General features: G+C 47.1%; 38 non-coding genes across 38 annotated transcripts; all 38 read right to left on the reverse strand.

Annotated features, from left to right (window-relative positions):
• Positions 1–187: 187 nt before the first annotated feature.
• LOC138677593 (U4 spliceosomal RNA) lies at positions 188–328 on the reverse strand. Its single transcript, XR_011320999.1, has one exon. It is a non-coding gene; the product is annotated as a U4 spliceosomal RNA (small nuclear RNA).
• Positions 329–603: 275 nt separating this feature from the next.
• On the reverse strand, positions 604–744 carry LOC138678004 (U4 spliceosomal RNA). The gene has a single exon (XR_011321387.1). It is a non-coding gene; the product is annotated as a U4 spliceosomal RNA (small nuclear RNA).
• A 275-nt stretch (positions 745–1,019) lies between these two features.
• On the reverse strand, positions 1,020–1,160 carry LOC138678005 (U4 spliceosomal RNA). The gene has a single exon (XR_011321388.1). It is a non-coding gene; the product is annotated as a U4 spliceosomal RNA (small nuclear RNA).
• Positions 1,161–1,435: 275 nt separating this feature from the next.
• LOC138677702 (U4 spliceosomal RNA) lies at positions 1,436–1,576 on the reverse strand. The gene has a single exon (XR_011321100.1). It is a non-coding gene; the product is annotated as a U4 spliceosomal RNA (small nuclear RNA).
• A 276-nt stretch (positions 1,577–1,852) lies between these two features.
• On the reverse strand, positions 1,853–1,993 carry LOC138678006 (U4 spliceosomal RNA). The gene has a single exon (XR_011321389.1). It is a non-coding gene; the product is annotated as a U4 spliceosomal RNA (small nuclear RNA).
• Positions 1,994–2,268: 275 nt separating this feature from the next.
• On the reverse strand, positions 2,269–2,409 carry LOC138678007 (U4 spliceosomal RNA). The gene has a single exon (XR_011321390.1). It is a non-coding gene; the product is annotated as a U4 spliceosomal RNA (small nuclear RNA).
• A 275-nt stretch (positions 2,410–2,684) lies between these two features.
• Positions 2,685–2,825, reverse strand: LOC138678008 (U4 spliceosomal RNA). Its single transcript, XR_011321391.1, has one exon. It is a non-coding gene; the product is annotated as a U4 spliceosomal RNA (small nuclear RNA).
• Positions 2,826–3,100: 275 nt separating this feature from the next.
• On the reverse strand, positions 3,101–3,241 carry LOC138678009 (U4 spliceosomal RNA). Its single transcript, XR_011321392.1, has one exon. It is a non-coding gene; the product is annotated as a U4 spliceosomal RNA (small nuclear RNA).
• Positions 3,242–3,516: 275 nt separating this feature from the next.
• LOC138678010 (U4 spliceosomal RNA) lies at positions 3,517–3,657 on the reverse strand. Its single transcript, XR_011321393.1, has one exon. It is a non-coding gene; the product is annotated as a U4 spliceosomal RNA (small nuclear RNA).
• Positions 3,658–3,932: 275 nt separating this feature from the next.
• On the reverse strand, positions 3,933–4,073 carry LOC138677666 (U4 spliceosomal RNA). The gene has a single exon (XR_011321068.1). It is a non-coding gene; the product is annotated as a U4 spliceosomal RNA (small nuclear RNA).
• A 275-nt stretch (positions 4,074–4,348) lies between these two features.
• Positions 4,349–4,489, reverse strand: LOC138677516 (U4 spliceosomal RNA). The gene has a single exon (XR_011320923.1). It is a non-coding gene; the product is annotated as a U4 spliceosomal RNA (small nuclear RNA).
• A 275-nt stretch (positions 4,490–4,764) lies between these two features.
• LOC138677513 (U4 spliceosomal RNA) lies at positions 4,765–4,905 on the reverse strand. The gene has a single exon (XR_011320920.1). It is a non-coding gene; the product is annotated as a U4 spliceosomal RNA (small nuclear RNA).
• Positions 4,906–5,180: 275 nt separating this feature from the next.
• On the reverse strand, positions 5,181–5,321 carry LOC138677662 (U4 spliceosomal RNA). The gene has a single exon (XR_011321064.1). It is a non-coding gene; the product is annotated as a U4 spliceosomal RNA (small nuclear RNA).
• A 275-nt stretch (positions 5,322–5,596) lies between these two features.
• On the reverse strand, positions 5,597–5,737 carry LOC138678011 (U4 spliceosomal RNA). The gene has a single exon (XR_011321394.1). It is a non-coding gene; the product is annotated as a U4 spliceosomal RNA (small nuclear RNA).
• Positions 5,738–6,012: 275 nt separating this feature from the next.
• On the reverse strand, positions 6,013–6,153 carry LOC138678013 (U4 spliceosomal RNA). The gene has a single exon (XR_011321396.1). It is a non-coding gene; the product is annotated as a U4 spliceosomal RNA (small nuclear RNA).
• A 275-nt stretch (positions 6,154–6,428) lies between these two features.
• On the reverse strand, positions 6,429–6,569 carry LOC138677653 (U4 spliceosomal RNA). The gene has a single exon (XR_011321055.1). It is a non-coding gene; the product is annotated as a U4 spliceosomal RNA (small nuclear RNA).
• A 275-nt stretch (positions 6,570–6,844) lies between these two features.
• Positions 6,845–6,985, reverse strand: LOC138677688 (U4 spliceosomal RNA). Its single transcript, XR_011321087.1, has one exon. It is a non-coding gene; the product is annotated as a U4 spliceosomal RNA (small nuclear RNA).
• Positions 6,986–7,260: 275 nt separating this feature from the next.
• Positions 7,261–7,401, reverse strand: LOC138678014 (U4 spliceosomal RNA). The gene has a single exon (XR_011321397.1). It is a non-coding gene; the product is annotated as a U4 spliceosomal RNA (small nuclear RNA).
• A 275-nt stretch (positions 7,402–7,676) lies between these two features.
• Positions 7,677–7,817, reverse strand: LOC138678015 (U4 spliceosomal RNA). Its single transcript, XR_011321398.1, has one exon. It is a non-coding gene; the product is annotated as a U4 spliceosomal RNA (small nuclear RNA).
• Positions 7,818–8,092: 275 nt separating this feature from the next.
• On the reverse strand, positions 8,093–8,233 carry LOC138678016 (U4 spliceosomal RNA). Its single transcript, XR_011321399.1, has one exon. It is a non-coding gene; the product is annotated as a U4 spliceosomal RNA (small nuclear RNA).
• Positions 8,234–8,508: 275 nt separating this feature from the next.
• On the reverse strand, positions 8,509–8,649 carry LOC138678172 (U4 spliceosomal RNA). Its single transcript, XR_011321544.1, has one exon. It is a non-coding gene; the product is annotated as a U4 spliceosomal RNA (small nuclear RNA).
• Positions 8,650–8,924: 275 nt separating this feature from the next.
• On the reverse strand, positions 8,925–9,065 carry LOC138678017 (U4 spliceosomal RNA). Its single transcript, XR_011321400.1, has one exon. It is a non-coding gene; the product is annotated as a U4 spliceosomal RNA (small nuclear RNA).
• Positions 9,066–9,340: 275 nt separating this feature from the next.
• On the reverse strand, positions 9,341–9,481 carry LOC138678019 (U4 spliceosomal RNA). The gene has a single exon (XR_011321401.1). It is a non-coding gene; the product is annotated as a U4 spliceosomal RNA (small nuclear RNA).
• Positions 9,482–9,756: 275 nt separating this feature from the next.
• On the reverse strand, positions 9,757–9,897 carry LOC138677517 (U4 spliceosomal RNA). The gene has a single exon (XR_011320924.1). It is a non-coding gene; the product is annotated as a U4 spliceosomal RNA (small nuclear RNA).
• A 275-nt stretch (positions 9,898–10,172) lies between these two features.
• LOC138678020 (U4 spliceosomal RNA) lies at positions 10,173–10,313 on the reverse strand. The gene has a single exon (XR_011321402.1). It is a non-coding gene; the product is annotated as a U4 spliceosomal RNA (small nuclear RNA).
• Positions 10,314–10,588: 275 nt separating this feature from the next.
• Positions 10,589–10,729, reverse strand: LOC138677693 (U4 spliceosomal RNA). The gene has a single exon (XR_011321092.1). It is a non-coding gene; the product is annotated as a U4 spliceosomal RNA (small nuclear RNA).
• A 275-nt stretch (positions 10,730–11,004) lies between these two features.
• LOC138678021 (U4 spliceosomal RNA) lies at positions 11,005–11,145 on the reverse strand. The gene has a single exon (XR_011321403.1). It is a non-coding gene; the product is annotated as a U4 spliceosomal RNA (small nuclear RNA).
• Positions 11,146–11,420: 275 nt separating this feature from the next.
• Positions 11,421–11,561, reverse strand: LOC138677629 (U4 spliceosomal RNA). Its single transcript, XR_011321033.1, has one exon. It is a non-coding gene; the product is annotated as a U4 spliceosomal RNA (small nuclear RNA).
• Positions 11,562–11,836: 275 nt separating this feature from the next.
• Positions 11,837–11,977, reverse strand: LOC138677654 (U4 spliceosomal RNA). Its single transcript, XR_011321056.1, has one exon. It is a non-coding gene; the product is annotated as a U4 spliceosomal RNA (small nuclear RNA).
• Positions 11,978–12,252: 275 nt separating this feature from the next.
• LOC138677529 (U4 spliceosomal RNA) lies at positions 12,253–12,393 on the reverse strand. The gene has a single exon (XR_011320936.1). It is a non-coding gene; the product is annotated as a U4 spliceosomal RNA (small nuclear RNA).
• A 275-nt stretch (positions 12,394–12,668) lies between these two features.
• LOC138678198 (U4 spliceosomal RNA) lies at positions 12,669–12,809 on the reverse strand. Its single transcript, XR_011321569.1, has one exon. It is a non-coding gene; the product is annotated as a U4 spliceosomal RNA (small nuclear RNA).
• A 275-nt stretch (positions 12,810–13,084) lies between these two features.
• LOC138677640 (U4 spliceosomal RNA) lies at positions 13,085–13,225 on the reverse strand. The gene has a single exon (XR_011321043.1). It is a non-coding gene; the product is annotated as a U4 spliceosomal RNA (small nuclear RNA).
• A 275-nt stretch (positions 13,226–13,500) lies between these two features.
• Positions 13,501–13,641, reverse strand: LOC138678022 (U4 spliceosomal RNA). Its single transcript, XR_011321404.1, has one exon. It is a non-coding gene; the product is annotated as a U4 spliceosomal RNA (small nuclear RNA).
• A 5,971-nt stretch (positions 13,642–19,612) lies between these two features.
• LOC138677655 (U4 spliceosomal RNA) lies at positions 19,613–19,753 on the reverse strand. Its single transcript, XR_011321057.1, has one exon. It is a non-coding gene; the product is annotated as a U4 spliceosomal RNA (small nuclear RNA).
• Positions 19,754–20,028: 275 nt separating this feature from the next.
• On the reverse strand, positions 20,029–20,169 carry LOC138677568 (U4 spliceosomal RNA). The gene has a single exon (XR_011320974.1). It is a non-coding gene; the product is annotated as a U4 spliceosomal RNA (small nuclear RNA).
• Positions 20,170–20,444: 275 nt separating this feature from the next.
• Positions 20,445–20,585, reverse strand: LOC138677486 (U4 spliceosomal RNA). Its single transcript, XR_011320894.1, has one exon. It is a non-coding gene; the product is annotated as a U4 spliceosomal RNA (small nuclear RNA).
• A 275-nt stretch (positions 20,586–20,860) lies between these two features.
• LOC138678237 (U4 spliceosomal RNA) lies at positions 20,861–21,001 on the reverse strand. The gene has a single exon (XR_011321607.1). It is a non-coding gene; the product is annotated as a U4 spliceosomal RNA (small nuclear RNA).
• Positions 21,002–21,276: 275 nt separating this feature from the next.
• On the reverse strand, positions 21,277–21,417 carry LOC138678023 (U4 spliceosomal RNA). The gene has a single exon (XR_011321405.1). It is a non-coding gene; the product is annotated as a U4 spliceosomal RNA (small nuclear RNA).
• Positions 21,418–21,427: the final 10 nt, after the last annotated feature.

Genomic DNA, 21,427 nt, shown 5'->3' on the forward strand with positions numbered 1-21,427 from the left:
CACTGCTTCAAGGTGTCGACAGTCTAAGGGCTCAGGGAAGACATCATTTTTGCCCATTACAGCCAGACCAGCTCACTTTCTCCTTCTGCTCCAGGCAAAAACCATCAATACATTGCTGTGGGAAGCAAGGATTCTCCTCCACACTGGGAGGAGCTAAGACTCTGTCATTTGCATACCACGGATGAAGTCTCCTGAGAGACCAACAAAAATTGCCAATGCTGACTATATTTCAAGTCATCATGACGGGGTATTGGGAAAAGTTTTCAATTAGCAATAATCACGCCTCGGTTATACCTCATGAGCTACGATATTGCCACTGCGCAAAGTTGGAGGAAGTTGGGCGACTAGGAATTCCCGCTTCCAAGGAAGAGCTCATTTAAGTTATGGTGAGATCCATTTGACCACTGGCCCTCCCGCACTGCTTCAAGGTGTCGACAGTCTAAGGGCTCAGGGAAGACATCATTTTTGCCCATTACAGCCAGACCAGCTCACTTTCTCCTTCTGCTCCAGGCATAAACCATCAATACGTTGCTGTGGGAAGCAAGGATTCTCCTCCACGCTGGGAGGAGCTAAGACTCTGTCATTTGCATACCATGGATGAAGTCTCCTGAGAGACCAACAAAAATTGCCAATGCTGACTATATTTCAAGTCATCATGGCGGGGTATTGGGAAAAGTTTTCAATTAGCAATAATCACGCCTCGGTTATACCTCATGGGCTACGATATTGCCACTGCGCAAAGTTGGAGGAAGATGGGCGACTAGGAATTCCCGCTTCCAAGGAAGAGCTCATTTAAGTTATGGTGAGATCCATTTGACCACTGGCCCTCCCGCACTGCTTCAAGGTGTCGACAGTCTAAGGGCTCAGGGAAGACATCATTTTTGCCCATTACAGCCAGACCAGCTCACTTTCTCCTTCTGCTCCAGGCATAAACCATCAATACGTTGCTGTGGGTAGCAAGGATTCTCCTCCACACTGGGAGGAGCTAAGACTCTGTCATTTGCATACCATGGATGAAGTCTCCTGAGAGACCAACAAAAATTGCCAATGCTGACTATATTTCAAGTCATCATGGCGGGGTATTGGGAAAAGTTTTCAATTAGCAATAATCACGCCTCGGTTATACCTCATGGGCTACGATATTGCCACTGCGCAAAGTTGGAGGAAGTTGGGCGACTAGGAATTCCCGCTTCCAAGGAAGAGCTCATTTAAGTTATGGTGAGATCCATTTGACCACTGGCCCTCCCGCACTGCTTCAAGGTGTCGACAGTCTAAGGGCTCAGGGAAGACATCATTTTTGCCCATTACAGCCAGACCAGCTCACTTTCTCCTTCTGCTCCAGGCATAAACCATCAATACGTTGCTGTGGGAAGCAAGGATTCTCCTCCACGCTGGGAGGATCTAAGACTCTGTCATTTGCATACCATGGATGAAGTCTCATGAGAGACCAACAAAAATTGCCAATGCTGACTATATTTCAAGTCATCATAGCGGGGTATTGGGAAAAGTTTTCAATTAGCAATAATCACGCCTCGGTTATACCTCATGTGCTACGATATTGCCACTGCGCAAAGTTGGAGGAAGTTGGGCGACTAGGAATTCCCGCTTCCAAGGAAGAGCTCATTTAAGTTATGGTGAGATCCATTTGACCACTGGCCCTCCCGCACTGCTTCAAGGTGTCGACAGTCTAAGGGCTCAGGGAAGACATCACTTTTGCCCATTTATAGCCAGACCAGCTCACTTTCTCCTTCTGCTCCAGGCATAAACCATCAATACGTTGCTGTGGGTAGCAAGGATTCTCCTCCACACTGGGAGGAGCTAAGACTCTGTCATTTGCATACCATGGATGAAGTCTCCTGAGAGACCAACAAAAATTGCCAATGCTGACTATATTTCAAGTCATCATGGCGGGGTATTGGGAAAAGTTTTCAATTAGCAATAATCACGCCTCGGTTATACCTCATGGGCTACGATATTGCCACTGCGCAAAGTTGGAGGAAGTTGGGCGACTAGGAATTCCCGCTTCCAAGGAAGAGCTCATTTAAGTTATGGTGAGATCCATTTGACCACTGGCCCTCCCGCACTGCTTCAAGGTGTCGACAGTCTAAGGGCTCAGGGAAGACATCATTTTTGCCCATTACAGCCAGACCAGCTCACTTTCTCCTTCTGCTCCAGGCATAAACCATCAATACGTTGCTGTGGGAAGCAAGGATTCTCCTCCACACTGGGAGGAGCTAAGACTCTGTCATTTGCATACCATGGATGAAGTCTCCTGAGAGACCAACAAAAATTGCCAATGCTGACTATATTTCAAGTCATCATGGCGGGGTATTGGGAAAAGTTTTCAATTAGCAATAATCACGCCTCGGTTATACCTCATGGGCTACGATATTGCCACTGCGCAAAGTTGGAGGAAGTTGGGCGACTAGGAATTCCCGCTTCCAAGGAAGAGCTCATTTAAGTTATGGTGAGATCCATTTGACCACTGGCCCTCCCGCACTGCTTCAAGGTGTCGACAGTCTAAGGGCTCAGGGAAGACATCATTTTTGCCCATTACAGCCAGACCAGCTCACTTTCTCCTTCTGCTCCAGGCATAAACCATCAATACGTTGCTGTGGGAAGCAAGGACTCTCCTCCACACTGGGAGGAGCTAAGACTCTGTCATTTGCATACCATGGATGAAGTCTCCTGAGAGACCAACAAAAATTGCCAATGCTGACTATATTTCAAGTCATCATGGCGGGGTATTGGGAAAAGTTTTCAATTAGCAATAATCACGCCTCGGTTATACCTCATGGGCTACGATATTGCCACTGCGCAAAGTTGGAGGAAGTTGGGCGACTAGGAATTCCCGCTTCCAAGGAAGAGCTCATTTAAGTTATGGTGAGATCCATTTGACCACTGGCCCTCCCGCACTGCTTCAAGGTGTCGACAGTCTAAGGGCTCAGGGAAGACATCATTTTTGCCCATTACAGCCAGACCAGCTCACTTTCTCCTTCTGCTCCAGGCATAAACCATCAATACGTTGCTGTGGGAAGCAAGGATTCCCCTCCACACTGGGAGGAGCTAAGACTCTGTCATTTGCATACCATGGATAAAGTCTCCTGAGAGACCAACAAAAATTGCCAATGCTGACTATATTTCAAGTCATCATGGCGGGGTATTGGGAAAAGTTTTCAATTAGCAATAATCACGCCTCGGTTATACCTCATGGGCTACGATATTGCCACTGCGCAAAGTTGGAGGAAGTTGGGCGAATAGGAATTCCCGCTTCAAAGGAAGAGCTCATTTAAGTTATGGTGAGATCCATTTGACCACTGGCCCTCTCGCACTGCTTCAAGGTGTCGACAGTCTAAGGGCTCAGGGAAGACATCATTTTTGCCCATTACAGCCATACCAGCTCACTTTCTCCTTCTGCTCCAGGCATAAACCATCAATACTTTGCTGTGGGAAGCAAGGATTCTCCTCCACTCTGGGAGGAGCTAAGACTCTGTCATTTGCATACCATGGATGAAGTCTCCTGAGAGACCAACAAAAATTGCCAATGCTGACTATATTTCAAGTCATCATGGCGGGGTATTGGGAAAAGTTTTCAATTAGCAATAATCACGCCTCGGTTATACCTCATGGGCTACGATATTGCCACTGCGCAAAGTTGGAGGAAGTTGGGCGACTAGGAATTCCCGCTTCCAAGGAAGAGCTCATTTAAGTTATGGTGAGATCCATTTGACCACTGGCCCTCCCGCACTGCTTCAAGGTGTCGACAGTCTAAGGGCTCAGGGAAGACATCATTTTTGCCCATTACAGCCAGACCAGCTCACTTTCTCCTTCTGCTCCAGGCATAAACCATCAATACGTTGCTGTGGGAAGCAAGGATTCTCCTCCACACTGGAAGGAGCTAAGACTCTGTCATTTGCATACCATGGATGAAGTCTCCTGAGAGACCAACAAAAATAGCCAACGCTGACTATATTTCAAGTCATCAAGGCGGGGTATTGGGAAAAGTTTTCAATTAGCAATAATCACGCCTCGGTTATACCTCATGGGCTACGATATTGCCACTGCGCAAAGTTGGAGGTAGTTGGGCGACTAGGAATTCCCGCTTCCAAGGAAGAGCTCATTTAGGTTATGGTGAGATCCATTTGACCACTGGCCCTCCCACACTGCTTCAAGGTGTCGACAGTCTAAGGGCTCAGGGAAGACATCATTTTTGCCCATTACAGCCAGACCAGCTCACTTTCTCCTTCTGCTCCAGGCATAAACCATCAATACGTTGCTGTGGGAAGCAAGGATTCTCCTCCACACTGGGAGGAGCTAAGACTCTGTCATTTGCATACCATGGATGAAGTCTCCTGAGAGACCAACAAAAATTGCCAATGCTGACTATATTTCAAGTCATCATGGCGGGGTATTGGGAAAAGTTTTCAATTAGCAATAATCACGCCTCAGTTATACCTCATGGGCTACGATATTGCCACTGCGCAAAGTTGGAGGAAGTTGGGCGACTAGGAATTCCCGCTTCCAAGGAAGAGCTCATTTAAGTTATGGTGAGATCCATTTGACCACTGGCCCTCCCGCACTGCTTCAAGGTGTCGACAGTCTAAGGGCTCAGGGAAGACATCATTTTTGCCCATTACAGCCAGACCAGCTCACTTTCTCCTTCTGCTCCAGGCATAAACCATCAATACGTTGCTGTGGGTAGCAAGGATTCTCCTCCACACTGGGAGGAGCTAAGACTCTGTCATTTGCATACCATGGACGAAGTCTCCTGAGAGACCAACAAAAATTGCCAATGCTGACTATATTTCAAGTCATCATGGCGGGGTATTGGAAAAAGTTTTCAATTAGCAATAATCACGCCTCGGTTATACCTCATGGGCTACAATATTGCCACTGCGCAAAGTTGGAGGAAGTTGGGCGACTAGGAATTCCCGCTTCCAAGGAAGAGCTCATTTAAGTTATGGTGAGATCCATTTGACCACTGGCCCTCCCGCACTGCTTCAAGGTGTCGACAGTCTAAAGGCTCAGGGAAGACATCATTTTTGCCCATTACAGCCAGACCAGCTCACTTTCTCCTTCTGCTCCAGGCATAAACCATCAATACGTTGCTGTGGGAAGCAAGGATTCTCCTCCACGCTGGGAGAAGCTAAGACTCTGTCATTTGCATACCATGGATGAAGTCTCCTGAAAGACCAACAAAAATTGCCAATGCTGACTATATTTCAAGTCATCATGGCGGGGTATTGGGAAAAGTTTTCAATTAGCAATAATCACGCCTCGGTTATACCTCATGTGCTACGATATTGCCACTGCGCAAAGATGGAGGAAGTTGGGCGACTAGGAATTCCCGCTTCCAAGGAAGAGCTCATTTAAGTTATGGTGAGATCCATTTGACCACTGGCCCTCCCGCACTGCTTCAAGGTGTCGACAGTCTAAGGGCTCAGGGAAGACATCATTTTTGCCCATTACAGCCAGACCAGCTCACTTTCTCCTTCTGCTCCAGGCATAAACCATCAATACGTTGCTGTGGGAAGCAAGGATTTTCCTCCACACTGGGAGGAGCTAAGACTCTGTCATTTGCATACCATGGATGAAGTCTCCTGAGAGACCAACAAAAATTGCCAATGCTGACTATATTTCAAGTCATCATGGCGGGGTATTGGGAAAAGTTTTCAATTAGCAATAATCACGCCTCGGTTATACCTCATGGGCTACGATATTGCCACTGCGCAAAGTTGGAGGAAGTTGGGCGACTAGGAATTCCCGCTTCCAAGGAAGAGCTCATTTAAGTTATGGTGAGATCCATTTGACCACTGGCCCTCCCGCACTGCTTCAAGGTGTCGACAGTCTAAGGGCTCAGGGAAGACATCATTTTTGCCCATTACAGCCAGACCAGCTCACTTTCTCCTTCTGCTCCAGGCATAAACCATCAATACGTTGCTGTGGGTAGCAAGGATTCTCCTCCACACTGGGAGGAGCTAAGACTCTGTCATTTGCATACCATGGATGAAGTCTCCTGAGAGACCAACAAAAATTGCCAATGCTGACTATATTTCAAGTCATCATGGCGGGGTATTGGGAAAAGTTTTCAATTAGCAATAATCACGCCTCGGTTATACCTCATGGGCTACGATATTGCCACTGCGCAAAGTTGGAGGAAGTTGGGCGACTAGGAATTCCCGCTTCCAAGGAAGAGCTCATTTAAGTTATGGTGAGATCCATTTGACCACTGGCCCTCCCGCACTGCTTCAAGGTGTCGACAGTCTAAGGGCTCAGGGAAGACATCATTTTTGCCCATTACAGCCAGACCAGCTCACTTTCTCCTTCTGCTCCAGGCATAAACCATCAATACGTTGCTGTGGGAAGCAAGGATTCTCCTCCACGCTGGGAGGATCTAAGACTCTGTCATTTGCATACCATGGATGAAGTCTCCTGAGAGACCAACAAAAATTGCCAATGCTGACTATATTTCAAGTCATCATGGCGGGGTATTGGGAAAAGTTTTCAATTAGCAATAATCACGCCTCGGTTATACCTCATGTGCTACGATATTGCCACTGCGCAAAGTTGGAGGAAGTTGGGCGACTAGGAATTCCCGCTTCCAAGGAAGAGCTCATTTAAGTTATGGTGAGATCCATTTGACCACTGGCCCTCCCGCACTGCTTCAAGGTGTCGACAGTCTAAGGGCTCAGGGAAGACATCATTTTTGCCCATTACAGCCAGACCAGCTCACTTTCTCCTTCTGCTCCAGGCATAAACCATCAATACGTTGCTGTGGGAAGCAAGGATTCTCCTCCACGCTGGGAGGAGCTAAGACTCTGTCATTTGCATACCTTGAATGAAGTCTCCTGAGAGACCAACAAAAATAGCCAACGCTGACTATATTTCAAGTCATCATGGCGGGGTATTGGGAAAAGTTTTCAATTAGCAATAATCACGCCTCGGTTATTCCTCATGGGCTACGATATTGCCACTGCGCAAAGTTGGAGGAAGTTGGGCGACTAGGAATTCCCGCTTCCAAGGAAGAGCTCATTTAAGTTATGGTGAGATCCATTTGACCACTGGCCCTCCCACACTGCTTCAAGGTGTCGACAGTCTAAGGGCTCAGGGAAGACATCATTTTTGCCCATTACAGCCAGACCAGCTCACTTTCTCCTTCTGCTCCAGGCATAAACCATCAATACGTTGCTGTGGGAAGCAAGGATTTTTCTCCACACTGGGAGGAGCTAAGACTCTGTCATTTGCATACCATGGATGAAGTCTCCTGAGAGACCAACAAAAATTGCCAATGCTGACTATATTTCAAGTCATCATGGCGGGGTATTGGGAAAAGTTTTCAATTAGCAATAATCACGCCTCGGTTATACCTCATGGGCTACGATATTGCCACTGCGCAAAGTTGGAGGAAGTTGGGCGACTAGGAATTCCCGCTTCCAAGGAAGAGCTCATTTAAGTTATGGTGAGATCCATTTGACCACTGGCCCTCCCGCACTGCTTCAAGGTGTCGACAGTCTAAGGGCTCAGGGAAGACATCATTTTTGCCCATTACAGCCAGACCAGCTCACTTTCTCCTTCTGCTCCAGGCATAAACCATCAATACGTTGCTGTGGGTAGCAAGGATTCTCCTCCACACTGGGAGGAGCTAAGACTCTGTCATTTGCATACCATGGATGAAGTCTCCTGAGAGACCAACAAAAATTGCCAATGCTGACTATATTTCAAGTCATCATGGCGGGGTATTGGGAAAAGTTTTCAATTAGCAATAATCACGCCTCGGTTATACCTCATGGGCTACGATATTGCCACTGCGCAAAGTTGGAGGAAGTTGGGCGACTAGGAATTCCCGCTTCCAAGGAAGAGCTCATTTAAGTTATGGTGAGATCCATTTGACCACTGGCCCTCCCGCACTGCTTCAAGGTGTCGACAGTCTAAGGGCTCAGGGAAGACATCATTTTTGCCCATTACAGCCAGACCAGCTCACTTTCTCCTTCTGCTCCAGGCATAAACCATCAATACGTTGCTGTGGGAAGCAAGGATTCTCCTCCACACTGGGAGGAGCTAAGACTCTGTCATTTGCATACCATGGATGAAGTCTCCTGAGAGACCAACAAAAATTGCCAATGCTGACTATATTTCAAGTCATCATGGCGGGGTATTGGGAAAAGTTTTCAATTAGCAATAATCACGCCTCGGTTATACCTCATGGGCTACGATATTGCCACTGCGCAAAGTTGGAGGAAGTTGGGCGACTAGGAATTCCCGCTTCCAAGGAAGAGCTCATTTAAGTTATGGTGAGATCCATTTGACCACTGGCCCTCCCGCACTGCTTCAAGGTGTCGACAGTCTAAGGGCTCAGGGAAGACATCATTTTTGCCCATTACAGCCAGACCAGCTCACTTTCTCCTTCTGCTCCAGGCATAAACCATCAATACGTTGCTGTGGGAAGCAAGGATTCTCCTCCACACTGGGAGGAGCTAAGACTCTGTCATTTGCATACCATGGATGAAGTCTCCTGAGAGACCAACAAAAATTGCCAATGCTGACTATATTTCAAGTCATCATGGCGAGGTATTGGGAAAAGTTTTCAATTAGCAATAATCACGCCTCGGTTATACCTCATGGGCTACGATATTGCCACTGCGCAAAGTTGGAGGAAGTTGGGCGACTAGGAATTCCCGCTTCCAAGGAAGAGCTCATTTAAGTTATGGTGAGATCCATTTGACCACTGGCCCTCCCGCACTGCTTCAAGGTGTCGACAGTCTAAGGGCTCAGGGAAGACATCATTTTTGCCCATTACAGCCAGACCAGCTCACTTTCTCCTTCTGCTCCAGGCATAAACCATCAATACGTTGCTGTGGGAAGCAAGGATTCTCCTCCACACTGGGAGGAGCTAAGACTCTGTCATTTGCATACCATGGATGAAGTCTCCTGAGAGACCAACAAAAATTGCCAATGCTGACTATATTTCAAGTCATCATGGCGGGGTATTGGGAAAAGTTTTCAATTAGCAATAATCACGCCTCGGTTATACCTCATGGGCTACGATATTGCCACTGCGCAAAGTTGGAGGAAGTTGGGCGAGTAGGAATTCCCGCTTCCAAGGAAGAGCTCATTTAAGTTATGGTGAGATCCATTTGACCACTGGCCCTCCCGCACTGCTTCAAGGTGTCGACAGTCTAAGGGCTCAGGGAAGACATCATTTTTGCCCATTACAGCCATACCAGCTCACTTTCTCCTTCTGCTCCAGGCATAAACCATCAATACGTTGCTGTGGGAAGCAAGGACTCTCCTCCACACTGGGAGGAGCTAAGACTCTGTCATTTGCATACCATGGATGAAGTCTCCTGAGAGACCAACAAAAATTGCCAATGCTGACTATATTTCAAGTCATCATGGCGGGGTATTGGGAAAAGTTTTCAATTAGCAATAATCACGCCTCGGTTATACCTCATGGGCTACGATATTGCCACTGCGCAAAGTTGGAGGAAGTTGGGCGACTAGGAATTCCCGCTTCCAAGGAAGAGCTCATTTAAGTTATGGTGAGATCCATTTGACCACTGGCCCTCCCGCACTGCTTCAAGGTGTCGACAGTCTAAGGGCTCAGGGAAGACATCATTTTTGCCCATTACAGCCAGACCAGCTCACTTTCTCCTTCTGCTCCAGGCATAAACCATCAATACGTTGCTGTGGGAAGCAAGGATTCTCCTCCACACTGGGAGGAGCTAAGACTCTGTCATTTGCATACCATGGATGAAGTCTCCTGAGAGACCAACAAAAATTGCCAATGCTGACTATATTTCAAGTCATCATGGCGGGGTATTGGGAAAAGTTTTCAATTAGCAATAATCACGCCTCAGTTATACCTCATGGGCTACGATATTGCCACTGCGCAAAGTTGGAGGAAGTTGGGCGAATAGTTATTCCCGCTTCCAAGGAAGAGCTCATTTAAGTTATGGTGAGATCCATTTGACCACTGGCCCTCTCGCACTGCTTCAAGGTGTCGACAGTCTAAGGGCTCAGGGAAGACATCATTTTTGCCCATTACAGCCATACCAGCTCACTTTCTCCTTCTGCTCCAGGCATAAACCATCAATACTTTGCTGTGGGAAGCAAGGATTCTCCTCCACACTGGGAGGAGCTAAGACTCTGTCATTTGCATACCATGGATGAAGTCTCCTGAGAGACCAACAAAAATTGCCAATGCTGACTATATTTCAAGTCATCATGGCGGGGTATTGGGAAAAGTTTTCAATTAGCAATAATCACGCCTCGGTTATACCTCATGGGCTACGATATTGCCACTGCGCAAAGTTGGAGGAAGTTGGGCGACTAGGAATTCCCGCTTCCAAGGAAGAGCTCATTTAAGTTATGGTGAGATCCATTTGACCACTGGCCCTCCCGCACTGCTTCAAGGTGTCGACAGTCTAAGGGCTCAGGGAAGACATCATTTTTGCCCATTACAGCCAGACCAGCTCACTTTCTCCTTCTGCTCCAGGCATAAACCATCAATACGTTGCTGTGGGAAGCAAGGATTCTCCTCCACACTGGAAGGAGCTAAGACTCTGTCATTTGCATACCATGGATGAAGTCTCCTGAGAGACCAACAAAAATAGCCAACGCTGACTATATTTCAAGTCATCATGGCGACGTATTGGGAAAAGTTTTCAATTAGCAATAATCACGCCTCGGTTATACCTCATGGGCTACGATATTGCCACTGCGCAAAGTTGGAGGTAGTTGGGCGACTAGGAATTCCTGCTTCCAAGGAAGAGCTCATTTAGGTTATGGTGAGATCCATTTGACCACTGGCCCTCCCACACTGCTTCAAGGTGTCGACAGTCTAAGGGCTCAGGGAAGACATCATTTTTGCCCATTACAGCCAGACCAGCTCACTTTCTCCTTCTGCTCCAGGCATAAACCATCAATACGTTGCTGTGGGAAGCAAGGATTCTCCTCCACACTGGGAGGAGCTAAGACTCTGTCATTTGCATACCTTGGATGAAGTCTCCTGAGAGACCAACAAAAATTGCCAATGCTGACTATATTTCAAGTCATCATGGCGGGGTATTGGGAAAAGTTTTCAATTAGCAATAATCACGCCTCGGTTATACCTCATGGGCTACGATATTGCCACTGCGCAAAGTTGGAGGAAGTTGGGCGACTAGGAATTCCCGCTTCCAAGGAAGAGCTCATTTAAGTTATGGTGAGATCCATTTGACCACTGGCCCTCCCGCACTGCTTCAAGGTGTCGACAGTCTAAGGGCTCAGGGAAGACATCATTTTTGCCCATTACAGCCAGACCAGCTCACTTTCTCCTTCTGCTCCAGGCATAAACCATCAATACGTTGCTGTGGGTAGCAAGGATTCTCCTCCACACTGGGAGGAGCTAAGACTCTGTCATTTGCATACCATGGACGAAGTCTCCTGAGAGACCAACAAAAATTGCCAATGCTGACTATATTTCAAGTCATCATGGCTGGGTATTGGGAAAAGTTTTCAATTAGCAATAATCACGCCTCGGTTATACCTCATGGGCTACAATATTGCCACTGCGCAAAGTTGGAGGAAGTTGGGCGACTAGGAATTCCCGCTTCCAAGGAAGAGCTCATTTAAGTTATGGTGAGATCCATTTGACCACTGGCCCTCCCGCACTGCTTCAAGGTGTCGACAGTCTAAGGGCTCAGGGAAGACATCATTTTTGCCCATTACAGCCAGACCAGCTCACTTTCTCCTTCTGCTCCAGGCATAAACCATCAATACGTTGCTGTGGGAAGCAAGGATTCTCCTCCACGCTGGGAGAAGCTAAGACTCTGTCATTTGCATACCATGGATGAAGTCTCCTGAGAGACCAACAAAAATTGCCAATGCTGACTATATTTCAAGTCATCATGGCGGGGTATTGGGAAAAGTTTTCAATTAGCAATAATCACGCCTCGGTTATACCTCATGTGCTACGATATTGCCACTGCGCAAAGTTGGAGGAAGTTGGGCGACTAGGAATTCCCGCTTCCAAGGAAGAGCTCATTTAAGTTATGGTGAGATCCATTTGACCACTGGCCCTCCCGCACTGCTTCAAGGTGTCGACAGTCTAAGGGCTCAGGGAAGACATCATTTTTGCCCATTACAGCCAGACTAGCTCACTTTCTCCTTCTGCTCCAGGCATAAACCATCAATACGTTGCTGTGGGAAGCAAGGATTCTCCTCCACGCTGGGAGGAGCTAAGACTCTGTCATTTGCATACCATGGATGAAGTCTCCTGAGAGACCAACAAAAATTGCCAGTGCTGACTATATTTCAAGTCATCATGGCGGGGTATTGGGAAAAGTTTTCAATTAGCAATAATCACGCCTCGGTTATACCTCATGGGCTACGATATTGCCACTGCGCAAAGTTGGAGGAAGTTGGGCGACTAGGAATTCCCGCTTCCAAGGAAGAGCTCATTTAAGTTATGGTGAGATCCATTTGACCACTGGCCCTCCCGCACTGCTTCAAGGTGTCGACAGTCTAAGGGCTCAGGGAAGACATCATTTTTGCCCATTACAGCCAGACCAGCTCACTTTCTCCTTCTGCTCCAGGCATAAACCATCAATACGTTGCTGTGGGAAGCAAGGATTCTCCTCCACGCTGGGAGGAGCTAAGACTTTGTCATTTGCATACCATGGATGAAGTCTCCTGAGAGACCAACAAAAATTGCCAATGCTGACTATATTTCAAGTCATCATGGCGGGGTATTGGGAAAAGTTTTCAATTAGCAATAATCACGCCTCGGTTATACCTCATGGGCTACGATATTGCCGCTGCGCAAAGTTGGAGGAAGTTGGGCGACTAGGAATTCCCGCTTCCAAGGAAGAGCTCATTTAAGTTATGGTGAGATCCATTTGACCACTGGCCCTCCCGCACTGCTTCAAGGTGTCGACAGTCTAAGGGCTCAGGGAAGACATCATTTTTGCCCATTACAGCCAGACCAGCTCACTTTCTCCTTCTGCTCCAGGCATAAACCATCAATACGTTGCTGTGGGAAGCAAGAATTCTCCTCCACACTGTGAGGAGCTAAGACTCTGTCATTTGCATACCATGGATGAAGTCTCCTGAGAGACCAAGAAAAATTGCCAACGCTGACTATATTTCAAGTCATCATGGCGGGGTATTGGGAAAAGTTTTCAATTAGCAATAATCACGCCTCGGTTATACCTCATGGGCTACGATATTGCCACTGCGCAAAGTTGGAGGAAGTTGGGCGACTAGGAATTCCCGCTTCCAAGGAAGAGCTCATTTAAGTTATGGTGAGATCCATTTGACCACTGGCCCTCCCACACTGCTTCAAGGTGTCGACAGTCTAAGGGCTCAGGGAAGACATCATTTTTGCCCATTACAGCCAGACCAGCTCACTTTCTCCTTCTGCTCCAGGCATAAACCATCAATACGTTGGTGTGGGAAGCAAGGATTCTCCTCCACGCTGGGAGGAGCTAAGACTCTGTCATTTGCATACCATGGATGAAGTCTCCTGAGAGACCAACAAAAATTGCCAATGCTGACTATATTTCAAGTCATCATGGCGGGGTATTGGGAAAAGTTTTCAATTAGCAATAATCACGCCTCGGTTATACCTCATGGGCTACGATATTGCCACTGCGCAAAGTTGGAGGAAGTTGGGCGACTAGGAATTCCCGCTTCCAAGGAAGAGCTCATTTAAGTTATGGTGAGATCCATTTGACCACTGGCCCTCCCGCACTGCTTCAAGGTGTCGACAGTCTAAGGGCTCAGGGAAGACATCATTTTTGCCCATTACAGCCAGACCAGCTCACTTTCTCCTTCTGCTCCAGGCATAAACCATCAATACGTTGCTGTGGGAAGTGTTGTGAATTCTGTGGCTGAGTTCACTTCTGTGGTCACAAGTGGTATTGCAGTCTCTGGGCTTCCTCCCTCAGGTGTTTTGGTGAGCTCGTTGGCTGCCTTGCTATTTAGCTCCACCTGAGTCTGTCTTCCTTGCTCCTTGTCAATGTTCCAGTGTTGGATCTGAGCTACTGCATCTTTCCTTGGGCCTGCTGCTCTGCTAGATAAGTGCTTCTAGTTTGTTTTCTGTTTTTTCTGTCCAGCTTGCTATTAACTTTTGCTGGAAGCTCTGAGAAGCAAAGGGGTGCACCGCCGTGCTGTTAGTTCGGCACGGTGGGTCTTTTTGCCCCTTTGCGTGGTTTTCGTTTTAGGGTTTTTTGTAGACTGCATAGTTCTCTTTGCTATCCTCGCTCTGTCTAGAATATCGGGCCTCACTTTGCTGAATCTATTTCATTCCTACGTTTGTCTTTTCATCTTGCTAACAGTCATTATATGTGGGGGGCTGCCTATTCCTTTGGGGTATTTCTCTGAGGTAAGTCAGGCTTGTATTTCTATCTTCAGGCTAGTCAGCTCCTCAGGCAGTGCCGAGTTGCATAGGTAGTGATAGGCGCAATCCACTGCTGCTTATAGTTGTGTGAGGATAGATCAGGTACTGCAGTCTACAGAGATTCCACGTCTCAGAGCTCGTCCTATTGTTTTTGGTTATTGCCAGATCTCTGTATGTGCGCTGATTACTGCACGCTGTGTTGCCTGATTGCCGGCCATAACAGTACAAGGAGCCACACCAATGATTCCCAATAGAGGGAAAAAAGAAATCCTGACATCATTTTTTTTTCTTAGCTCTGTCTTCAGTCTTTTTTTTCCCCTAGACATTAGAGTGCTTCAGGACACAACTGTGGACATGGATATTCAGGCTCTGTGCTCCTCAATGGATAATCTCGTTGTAAATGTACAAAAGATTCAAGATACTATTGATCAGAAATCGATGCTAGAACCAAGAATTCCGATTCCTGATTTGTTTTTTGGTGACAGAACTAAGTTCCTGAGCTTCAGAAATAATTGTAAGCTATTTTTGGCCTTGAAACCTCATTCTTCTGGTAATCCTATTCAACAGGTTTTGATTATTATTTCTTTTTTGCGCGGCGACCCACAGGACTGGGCGTTTTCTCTTGCACCAGGAGATTCTGCATTGAGTAATGTTGATGCATTTTTCCAGGCGCTGGGATTGCTTTACGATGAGCCTAATTCAGTGGATCAGGCTGAGAAAAATCTGCTGGCTTTATGCCAGGGTCAGGATGATGTAGAAGTATATTGTCAGAAATTTAGGAAGTGGTCAGTACTCACTCTGTGGAATGAATCTGCACTAGCGGCTTTGTTCAGAAAGGGTCTCTCTGAAGCTCTTAAGGATGTAATGGTGGGATTTCCTATGCCTGCTGGTTTGAATGAGTCTATGTCCTTGGCCATTCAGATCGGTCGTCGCTTGCGCGAGCGTAAATCTGTGCACCATCTGGCGGTATTGTCTGAGAGTAAACCTGAGCCTATGCAGTGCGACAGGACTATGACTAAAGTAGAACGGCAAGAACACAGACGTCTGAACAGACTGTGTTTCTATTGTGGTGATTCTACTCATGCTATTTCTAATTGTCCTAAACGCACTAGGCGGTTCGATAGCTCTGCCGTTAATGGTACTGTACAGTCCAAATTCCTTTTGTCCATTACCTTAATGTGCTCTTTGTCATCGTATTCTGTCATGGCGTTTGTGGATTCAGGCGCTGCCCTGAATCTGATGGATTTGGATTATGCTAAACGTTGTGGATTTTTCTTGGAGCCTTTGCGGTGTCCTATTCCGTTGAGAGGAATTGATGCTACACCTTTGGCCAAGAATAAGCCTCAGTACTGGGCCCAGCTGACCATGTGCATGGCTCCTGCACATCAGGAAGTTATTCGCTTTCTGGTACTGCATAATTTGCATGATGTGGTCGTGTTGGGGTTGCCATGGCTACAAACCCATAATCCAGTATTGGATTGGAACTCTATGTCGGTAACCAGCTGGGGTTGTCAGGGAGTACATGATGATGTTCCATTTTTGTCTATTTCGTCATCCATTCCTTCTGACATCCCAGAGTTCTTGTCGGACTTTCAGGATGTATTTGAAGAGTCCAAGTCTGATGCCCTACCTCCGCATAGGAATTGTGATTGTGCTATCGATTTGATTCCTGGTAGTAAATTCCCTAAGGGTCGTTTATTTAATTTGTCCGTACCTGAACACACCGCTATGCGCAGTTATGTGAAGGAGTCCCTGGAGAAGGGACATATTCGCCCATCGTCGTCACCATTGGGAGCAGGGTTCTTTTTTGTAGCCAAGAAGGATGGTTCGCTAAGACCGTGTATTGATTACCGCCTTCTTAATAAGATCACTGTTAAGTTTCAGTATCCCTTGCCATTGATTTCTGACTTGTTTGCTCGGATTAAGGGGGCTAGTTGGTTTACTAAGATTGATCTTCGTGGTGCGTATAATCTGGTGAGAATCAGGCAGGGAGATGAATGGAAAACGGCATTTAATACGCCCGAGGGTCATTTTGAGTATCTGGTGATGCCGTTCGGACTTGCCAATGCTCCATCTGTTTTTCAGTCTTTTATGCATGACATTTTCCGTGAGTATCTGGATAAATTCTTGATTGTTTACTTGGATGACATTTTGATCTTCTCAGATGATTGGGAGTCTCATGTGAAGCAAGTCAGAATGGTTTTCCAGGTACTGCGTGCTAATTCCTTGTTCGTGAAGGGATCAAAGTGTCTCTTCGGTGTGCAGAAAGTTTCATTTTTGGGGTTCATCTTTTCCCCTTCTACTATCGAGATGGATCCGGTTAAGGTTCAGGCCATCCAGGATTGGACTCAGCCGACATCTCTAAAAAGTCTGCAGAAATTCCTGGGCTTTGCTAATTTTTATCGTCGCTTCATCTGTAATTTTTCTAGCATTGCCAGACCATTGACCGATTTGACCAAGAAGGGTGCTGATTTGGTTAGTTGGTCTTCTGCTGCCGTGGAAGCTTTTCAGGAGTTGAAGCGTCGTTTTTGCTGTGCCCCTGTGTTGTGTCAACCTGATGTTTCTCTTCCGTTCCAGGTCGAGGTTGATGCTTCTGAGATTGGTGCAGGGGCGGTTTTGTCACAGAGAGGTTCTGGTTGCTCAGTGTTCAAACCATGTGCTTTCTTTTCCAGGAAATTTTCTGCTGCTGAGCGTAATTATGATGTGGGCAACCGAGAGTTGCTGGCCATGAAGTGGGCATTCGAGGAGTGGCGTCATTGGCTTGAGGGTGCTAAGCATCGCGTGGTGGTATTGACTGATCATAAGAACCTTACTTATCTTGAGTCTGCCAAGCGCTTGAATCCTAGACAGGCCCGTTGGTCGTTATTTTTTGCTCGTTTTGATTTTGTGATTTCATACCTTCCGGGCTCTAAAAATGTGAAGGCGGATGCTCTGTCTAGGAGTTTTGTGCCCGACTCTCCGGGTTTATCTGAGCCGGCGAGTATCCTCAAGGAAGGAGTCATTGTGTCTGCTATCTCCCCTGATTTGCGGAGAGTGTTGCAGAAATTTCAGGCTAATAAACCTGATCGTTGTCCGGCCGAGAAACTGTTCGTCCCTGATAGGTGGACTAGTAAAGTTATCTCTGAACTTCATTGTTCGGTGCTGGCCGGTCATCCAGGAATCTTTGGTACCAGGGAGTTGGTTGCTAGATCCTTCTGGTGGCCATCTCTGTCACGGGATGTGCGTGCTTTTGTGCAGTCCTGTGGAATTTGTGCTAGGGCTAAGCCCTGCTGTTCACGTGCCAGTGGGTTGCTTTTGCCCTTGCCGATCCCGAAGAGGCCTTGGACACATATTTCGATGGATTTCATTTCTGACCTTCCCGTTTCTCAAAAAATGTCGGTCATTTGGGTGGTCTGTGATCGCTTTTCTAAAATGGTCCATCTGGTGCCCTTGGTTAAATTGCCTTCCTCCTCTGATTTGGTGCCTTTGTTCTTCCAGCATGTGGTTCGTTTACATGGCATTCCTGAGAATATTGTTTCTGACAGAGGTTCCCAGTTTGTCTCGAGGTTCTGGCGAGCCTTTTGTGGTAGGATGGGCATTGACCTATCTTTCTCCTCGGCCTTCCATCCTCAGACTAATGGCCAGACCGAACGAACCAATCAGACCTTGGAAACATATCTGAGATGTTTTGTTTCCGCTGACCAGGATGATTGGGTGTCATTTTTGCCGTTGGCTGAGTTCGCCCTTAATAATCGGGCCAGCTCGGCTACCTTGGTCTCTCCATTTTTCTGCAATTCTGGGTTCCATCCTCGTTTCTCTTCAGGACAGGTTGAGTCTTCGGACTGTCCTGGTGTGGATTCTGTGGTGGACAGGTTGCAGCAGATCTGGACTCAGGTAGTGGACAATTTGACCTTGTCCCAGGAGAAGGCTCAGCTTTTCGCTAATCGCAGACGCCGTGTGGGACCCCGACTTCGTGTTGGGGATCTGGTTTGGTTATCTTCTCGTCATATTCCTATGAAGGTTTCCTCTCCTAAATTTAAACCTCGTTTTATTGGTCCGTATAGGATTTCTGTGATTCTCAATCCGGTGTCTTTTCGTCTGACCCTCCCAGACTCCTTTTCCATACATAATGTATTCCATAGGTCGTTGTTGAGGAGATACGTGGCACCTATGGTTCCATCTGTGGAGCATCCTGCCCCTGTTTTGGTGGAGGGGGAATTGGAGTATATTGTGGAGAATATTTTGGATTCTCGTGTCTCTAGACGGAAACTCCAGTATCTGGTCAAATGGAAGGGTTATGCTCAGGAAGATAATTCCTGGGTTTTTGCCTCTGATGTCCATGCCCCAGATCTTGTTCGTGCCTTTCATGTGGCTCATCCTGGTCGGCCTGGGGGTTCTGGTGAGGGTTCGGTGACCCCTCCTCAAGGGGGGGGGTACTGTTGTGAATTCTGTGGCTGAGTTCACTTCTGTGGTCACAAGTGGTATTGCAGTCTCTGGGCTTCCTCCCTCAGGTGTTTTGGTGAGCTCGTTGGCTGCCTTGCTATTTAGCTCCACCTGAGTCTGTCTTCCTTGCTCCTTGTCAATGTTCCAGTGTTGGATCTGAGCTACTGCATCTTTCCTTGGGCCTGCTGCTCTGCTAGATAAGTGCTTCTAGTTTGTTTTCTGTTTTTTCTGTCCAGCTTGCTATTAACGTTTGCTGGAAGCTCTGAGAAGCAAAGGGGTGCACCGCCGTGCTGTTAGTTCGGCACGGTGGGTCTTTTTGCCCCTTTGCGTGGTTTTCGTTTTAGGGTTTTTTGTAGACTGCATAGTTCTCTTTGCTATCCTCGCTCTGTCTAGAATATCGGGCCTCACTTTGCTGAATCTATTTCATTCCTACGTTTGTCTTTTCATCTTGCTAACAGTCATTATATGTGGGGGGCTGCCTATTCCTTTGGGGTATTTCTCTGAGGTAAGTCAGGCTTGTATTTCTATCTTCAGGCTAGTCAGCTCCTCAGGCAGTGCCGAGTTGCATAGGTAGTGATAGGCGCAATCCACTGCTGCTTATAGTTGTGTGAGGATAGATCAGGTACTGCAGTCTACAGAGATTCCACGTCTCAGAGCTCGTCCTATTGTTTTTGGTTATTGCCAGATCTCTGTATGTGCGCTGATTACTGCACGCTGTGTTGCCTGATTGCCGGCCATAACAGGGAAGCAAGGATTCTCCTCCACGCTGGGAGGAGCTAAGACTCTGTCATTTGCATACCATGGATGAAGTCTCCTGAGAGACCAACAAAAATTGCCAATGCTGACTATATTTCAAGTCATCATGGCGGGGTATTGGGAAAAGTTTTCAATTAGCAATAATCACGCCTCGGTTATACCTCATGTGCTACGATATTGCCACTGCGCAAAGTTGGAGGAAGTTGGGCGACTAGGAATTCCCGCTTCCAAGGAAGAGCTCATTTAAGTTATGGTGAGATCCATTTGACCACTGGCCCTCCCGCACTGCTTCAAGGTGTCGACAGTCTAAGGGCTCAGGGAAGACATCATTTTTGCCCATTACTGCCAGACCAGCTCACTTTCTCCATCTGCTCCAGGCATAAACCATCAATACGTTGCTGTGGGAAGCAAGGATTCTCCTCCACACTGGGAGGAGCTAAGACTCTGTCATTTGCATACCATGGATGAAGTCTCCTGAGAGACCAACAAAAATTGCCAATGCTGACTATATTTCAAGTCATCATGGCGGGGTATTGGGAAAAGTTTTCAATTAGCAATAATCACGCCTCGGTTATACCTCATGGGCTACGATATTGCTACTGCGCAAAGTTGGAGGAAGTTGGGCGACTAGGAATTCCCGCTTCCAAGGAAGAGCTCATTTAAGTTATGGTGAGATCCATTTGACCACTGGCCCTCCCGCACTGCTTCAAGGTGTCGACAGTCTAAGGGCTCAGGGAAGACATCATTTTTGCCCATTACAGCCAGACCAGCTCACTTTCTCCTTCTGCTCCAGGCATAAACCATCAATACGTTGCTGTGGGAAGCAAGGATTCTCCTCCACACTGGGAGGAGCTAAGACTCTGTCATTTGCATACCATGGATGAAGTCTCCTGAGAAACCAACAAAAATTGCCAATGCTGACTATATTTCAAGTCATCATGGCGGGGTATTGGGAAAAGTTTTCAATTAGCAATAATCACGCCTCGGTTATACCTCATGGGCTACGATATTGCCACTGCGCAAAGTTGGAGGAAGTTGGGCGACTAGGAATTCCCGCTTCCAAGGAAGAACTCATTTAAGTTATGGTGAGATCGATTTGACCACTGGCCCTCCCGCATTGCTTCAAGGTGTCGACAGTCTAAGGGCTCAGGTAAGACATCATTTTTGCCCATTACAGCCAGACCAGCTCACTTTCTCCTTCTGCTCCAGGCATAAACCATCAATACGTTGCTGTGGGAAGCAAGGATTCTCCTCCACACTGGGAGGAGCTAAGACTCTGTCATTTGCATACCATGGATGAAGTCTCCTGAGAGACCAACAAAAATTGCCAATGCTGACTATATTTCAAGTCATCATGGCGGGGTATTGGGAAAAGTTTTCAATTAGCAATAATCACGCCTCGGTTATACCTCATGGGCTACGATATTGCCACTGCGCAAAATTGGAGGAAGTTGGGCGACTAGGAATTCCCGCTTCCAAGGAAGAGCTCATTTAAGTTATGGTGAGATCCATTTGACCACTGGCCCTCCCGCACTGCTTCAAGGTGTCGACAGTCTAAGGGCTCAGGGAAGACATCATTTTTGCCCATTACAGCCAGACCAGCTCACTTTCTCCTTCTGCTCCAGGCATAAACCATCAATACGTTGCTGTGGGAAGCAAGGATTCTCCTCCACACTGGGAGGAGCTAAGACTCTGTCATTTGCATACCATGGATGAAGTCTCCTGAGAGACCAACAAAAATTGCCAATGCTGACTATATTTCAAGTCATCATGGCGGGGTATTGGGAAAAGTTTTCAATTAGCAATAATCACGCCTCGGTTATACCTCATGGGCTACGATATTGCCACTGCGCAAAGTTGGAGGAAGTT

Source organism: Ranitomeya imitator, chromosome 4, assembly GCF_032444005.1.
Source record: "Ranitomeya imitator isolate aRanImi1 chromosome 4, aRanImi1.pri, whole genome shotgun sequence".
NCBI classification, from domain to species: Eukaryota; Metazoa; Chordata; class Amphibia; order Anura; family Dendrobatidae; genus Ranitomeya; species Ranitomeya imitator.